The sequence below is a fragment of the Triturus cristatus genome, chromosome 4_1 (assembly GCF_964204655.1).
Source record: "Triturus cristatus chromosome 4_1, aTriCri1.1, whole genome shotgun sequence".
Lineage (NCBI taxonomy): Eukaryota > Metazoa > Chordata > Amphibia > Caudata > Salamandridae > Triturus > Triturus cristatus.
The window spans coordinates 1,199,629,045-1,199,634,329 of NC_140585.1; the positions used below are offsets into that span (position 1 = coordinate 1,199,629,045).

Below are 5,285 nucleotides of genomic sequence, written 5' to 3' on the forward strand. Positions count from 1 at the left end.
GCGCACAGGGCAGCCGGGCATGGAGCAGGCTGCACCTGGGAGCTGTGCACAGGATTCCCGAGCCCGGCGCCGCCTGCAACGCCCTCAGAGCTTCGCGTGATTGCTAAAAAATGGCGGATGGAAGCTTCGAAACTTTTTCGGAATCGAGGGCGTGTTCCTGCTGTTCGAAAATGGGCGTGGCTAAAAAGTGGAAAGAACAGCACGGAACACGCCCCCGAATCTGAAAAAGACAGAGCCTATTTGGAGGGACGGCTCTCTCCTCCAATGGCTGGCCTCCGTTTAAGAAGCCAGCCAATGGAGGAGAGGCAAAAAGAGAGGCGGGCTAAATAGCCACTCTCAGAAACATTAAATCTCCGGACTTACGGTTCTGCCTTCGGCAGACCAGATGGTCCCTCGCCTAAAAAGGAACCAATGAAAACGATGGGTGTGCCTAGGCTCGACCGAAAAAGGAAACTAAATGCTTCCACCGTGTGGAACTGAGCGCAAGTCATAGCAGTGATTTAAGCAAGCACGGTAGTTTTAATCAATTAAAATGATATCTGAACAGCATGTTGGCCACAAAGTAGTGATGAACTACAACTGTGTAGTCCTCGTGGAGTGAGGCCTTTAATATACCCTCGCAAGAGTCTGCAAAGTTTAAGGAACGTTACAGAAATTCAGTCTTTTAGGGAAGGTCCGAGGTGGTCTGATATTTACCCGCAATTGTGCTGTGAAGATAGTCTCCCTCTAGAACGAACTGCGCATCCTTCGGACATCGGAATGCTGTTAAAAACAGAAATAAACATTAGTGCAAAACCAACAATCAACGTGAATTTCGTTCTGCTAAAGGAAGTAGCAACAGCAGATGGAAGTATCTAGGAAAAAATGTCGTTCGAGTGAGGCTGCGATACTTTATGAATTATTAACGCCCAATACTAGCAACGATGAAATTACCTACTAGTATTACTTAGTGCACATACCTCCACGATTAGACACATTCCCTCCAAACCGAACAAGAAACTTCTTAATTATAAGTTATTTAGTATGAAAACTACTCAGGCGTGGAGAAGGCCCGTTATTTAGTCGCTACCACCGAATTACCATAAACACGAAGCTCGTTTAGAGGATATGCCGAGGCGCTAAAAAGCCAATTATAAATTGTGTTGCTACACACAGTTTATATGAAAAACATGCCAATCCTGGGACTGGCCTCAAAATTCATCAAATGTCTATTCTCGGTGAAGGAGCTACATAGAGACGCTAAAGTGATCAGCATTACGTTTTATCACCATTTGGTTGTCTGTCCCGAAAGATGTTTAAGCCCTCATTTCACTTTGTCCACACGTGATGTACCACCCTTCACTGCCCTGGGTCACAGGCCACGTTTTGGCATCAGTGGACAAGCTTTGCTTTAGGGCCGGCAATCCGCTCACCCACACAATAAAGAGCTAGGAAATACCTGAATTTCAGCTTTCACTGATCTTGGGTTCCACTTCGTCCGAAAGTCTACCCCTGTAGGAGACAAAAAGCCGCCATTAAATCCGTCTTAAACAGAGACGAGCAACACAAGTCAGTTTTAAGCGATAAGCGTAAGGATTTATCATTTGGTTGCGGTCCCGAATCAACGTGAATTTCGTGGCAGAAAGTGTCCAATGTTTGAAAACAAGCGTTCTGCTAAAGGGAAGTAGCAACAGCAGATTGAAGTGCAGAGGGAAAAATGTCGTTCAAGTGAGGCTGCAGAGCTGCGATACTTTATGAATTATTAATTATTGTGGAGAGGTGTGGCTCACTGGTTAGAGGCGGCAGATCCGTAAGCAGAGAATCGGCCAGGGACCAGGGTTCAATTCCCGACGCGGCAGGGTCGTGGACCAGGGTCAAAACGGACTCGATAATTCTCACCTCGGTACCTACTCTAACCAGGAACACACTCGGCAACTCTGGGTATTAGCTTGCCTCATCTCCACAACGGCCCCCTACATTCGCTGGGGATGCCTGGTTTCACCTTGGAGATACCCTGGAGGGACCATCTCACAGGGATAGCCAGGACGGGTTCCCCAGCGGTCTACAGCGCCAGGACGCCTCAGGGCAGCAGTGCGCTTTACAAGACACATACATTTACATTAACGCCCAGTACAGTACATACCTCCACAATCAGACACCTGACTTCTAAACTACCACGAATTACTAAAAACAAAGCTCGATTAAACGATATTCCGAGGCGCTAAAGAGCCAATTATAAATTGTGTTGCTACACACAATACGAAGAACATGACAATTCTGGGGCTGGCATCCAAATTCTTCAAGTGTCTGGTCTAGGTGAAGGTGCGATCTAGCGAGACGCTAAACACTGCCCCTTTATTTAGTCTAGGTGTAAAAACTACGGATGGGATTCAGTTTAACAATCCAAGTTTATGGCGGCTGCATCATTTCACTTTGCCCTGCTTACACACGCGTTGTACCACCCTTCACTGCCCCGGGTCACAGGCCATGTTTTGGCATCAGGGGACAAGCTTTGCGTCAGGGCCGGCAATCCGCTCACCCCCACAATAAAGAGCTAGGAATTACCTGACATTTCAGCCTTCCCTGATCTGGTGTTCCACTTCGTCCGAAAGTCTACCCCTGTAGGAGACAAACGCCTGCAACGCCCTCGGAGCTTCTGGTGAGTCCTAAAAAATGGCGGATGGAAGCTTCGAAACTTTTTCAGATTCGAGGGCGTGTTCCTGCTGTTCTAAAGGGGCGTGGCTAAAAAGTGGAAAGAACAGCACGGAACACGCCCCCGAATATGAAAAAGACGGAGCCTATTTGGAGGGACGGCTCTCTCCTCCAATGGCTGGCCTCCGATTAGGAAGCCAGTGAATGGAGGAGAGGCAAAAAGAGAGGCGGGCTAAATAGCCACTCTCAGAAACATTAAATCTCCGGACTTCCGGTTCTGCCTTCGGCAGATCGGATGGTCCCTCGACCTAAAAATGACAACTCAAGCACACATTTGGGGAAAAGAAAATGAAATGCTATACATGTCGTTTTCTATTCCAAAAAGTAAGTAACATCGTCCACTTTGCAGGAAATTAAAATGTTTTTGCGTGATTTAATCGTTTTTGCGCAATAAACAAAGGTTTTCTATTGCAGAGTTAACCTTCACCGAGTACAATTTCAGAAACAACTCTCTGTAATGCACCCCACTGCCCTGGCCTCCACGTGAAATAAATGTCCACTGCTCCCTGTTGCTGTCATATTCCCGCGTCATCTAGCAGAATTGATGCCTCATCACTTCCCCATCTCCCATAGGAATATCTACAAGTGAGTGAGTGCTCGACTGTCCTGGGCCACCCCCACATATCTGCAGCAGGAGTGCCCCATCACGCCATCAAAGGGAGACCCCAAAGCTGGTTTGGACACTTACACCTGTGAGTCAGTGTAACTGCAGTCAAGAGCAGTGTCGTAGCAGGTGTGCCACGGAACTCCAAGAAAGGAATGAGAATGGAGCTCCTACATCCCGAGTCGGTAGTAAATTGGCGTAAAGTGGGCCACGCACACCTCTGGGCCTAGGTGCCGTTGCTCAGAGGCGCAACTAGAGCCAAATTTCGGGGGGGGGGGGGCCGAGCAAAAATTTCAGGGAAGGCTGATCTTTAAGCAATAGGCAGAGTGGAGCTGCAGGGGCTCTTAGAAGGGGTGAAACAACAGCGAGGCCTCATTAACATGCAAATGGTCTTTTAAAGACCTGTGAAGTGCTCGGGTGCGGCTGCTTTTTTGCCCGGGAAGGTGTCTCATCCCGGGCTGCCACACACGACGAGGGGGGCTGAAGCCCTTTGAGTCCAATGGGTGTTGCGCGCCTGCTGTTGCTGCACCACTGACAGCTATAGTCCTGTTTGAGCAATTGCTGTGAGCTCTTCTCCTGTAAACAAAATGGCTGCAATCAACTCCTGGCTTGTGACCTGCTTCATAAGATGGTGCAATCGGCAAATTAGAATGTGCTGTTTTATCACCCCACTCTGATAGAACTCCGCTTGCTTCCCTTGTCAGCCCACGCCATCTTCAAAACCAGCTGCATCTTCTACGAAGCCATCATGAAAACACCCTCGACCATCTGGCTGACAAGATAACACACCTGGTAGCTCCCATCACACCTACAGTTGAGACTTCTCCAGACTGGAGGCAAACACGTGCAGAAATAAAAAAAGGCAGGAAGCCTTTTCCATTTATGCACCCTGTATCTGGAACAACAACCATATAGCCATCAGGCCCACCCCTGCTCCAATTTGGGATAGAGCTAAAGACACTCCTATTTAAAGAACACTACATCACAATGAAGTAACTCCACTCTCAGAACTAAGCTTCTCCAACAGTTCCGTATTGACTGTATTCCTACCTCTGAGCCTATACATCACTCCAATGCTTGTTAGCTAGGTTCACCCTATGGAAATACCACCTATATGCATATATATGAAAAATGATAAGCCTTCAATTGTAAGCATTGAGGGGCCGATTGCGGCCGCAAAATGAACCGACCGACACGGACCTGGACCGAATACCGACCGACACGGACCAGCGCCGTACGACCCGTGCAGTACGATGCAACGTGTGTGAATTACAACCGACACGTACCGAATACAAGCCGTACGACTGAGCCGTAGGGAAAATAGTGATCCGGACGGAAAACCGACGCGATATTTACCGACCGACATGAACCCGGAATGAACCCGACCGACCCGTACACGCGATGTACGATTAGCGCAGTACGATGCAATGCGTCTAAAACCAGACCGATTCGAACGGAGACCAAGCCGCACGACCGACACGCACAGACAACCCAGCACACAAGCAATAGAGACCGCCGCAAACGACGCGTACCAAACACAGAAGACAGGCAGCGTGAACGAGGCGGAGAAGGCCGCACGAGACAACAGCAGCGTCCGTTTCCGTCACATGAACGTCTCCTTCATGCCTACAAAACACAAAGGAAAAAAGACAAAAAAAGGACCAAACAAGCAATGACAAAGCCAATAAATACCAAAAAAAGTAAACATGGGACAAAGACACACCCACAACTCCAACTATATAAAGGACTACAATCACTACCATCATCCCTTGCAAACAGGAGACACCACCAGCAGCAAACACCAGTACACAGCAACCACAGTCACACTCACAACTCACGCATCACATAACGCACACACCATCTCATATAAAAGCACACACACATACACACAGCAAAACCAACATCAACCCACCATCACTTGCACCCTCGCACACACATCCCTCACCACCACCACCCATCACCATGCCGCCAAAGAAGAATCCAAAGTTCA

The 5,285-nt window shown here is 48.4% G+C and overlaps 1 non-coding gene across 1 annotated transcript; it reads right to left on the reverse strand.

Moving 5' to 3' along the window:
* Window positions 1-1,242: 1,242 nt before the first annotated feature.
* LOC146856377 (small nucleolar RNA SNORD2) lies at window positions 1,243-1,314 on the reverse strand. The gene has a single exon (XR_014959017.1). It is a non-coding gene; the product is annotated as a small nucleolar RNA SNORD2 (small nucleolar RNA).
* Between the last annotated feature and the right edge of the window lie 3,971 nt (window positions 1,315-5,285).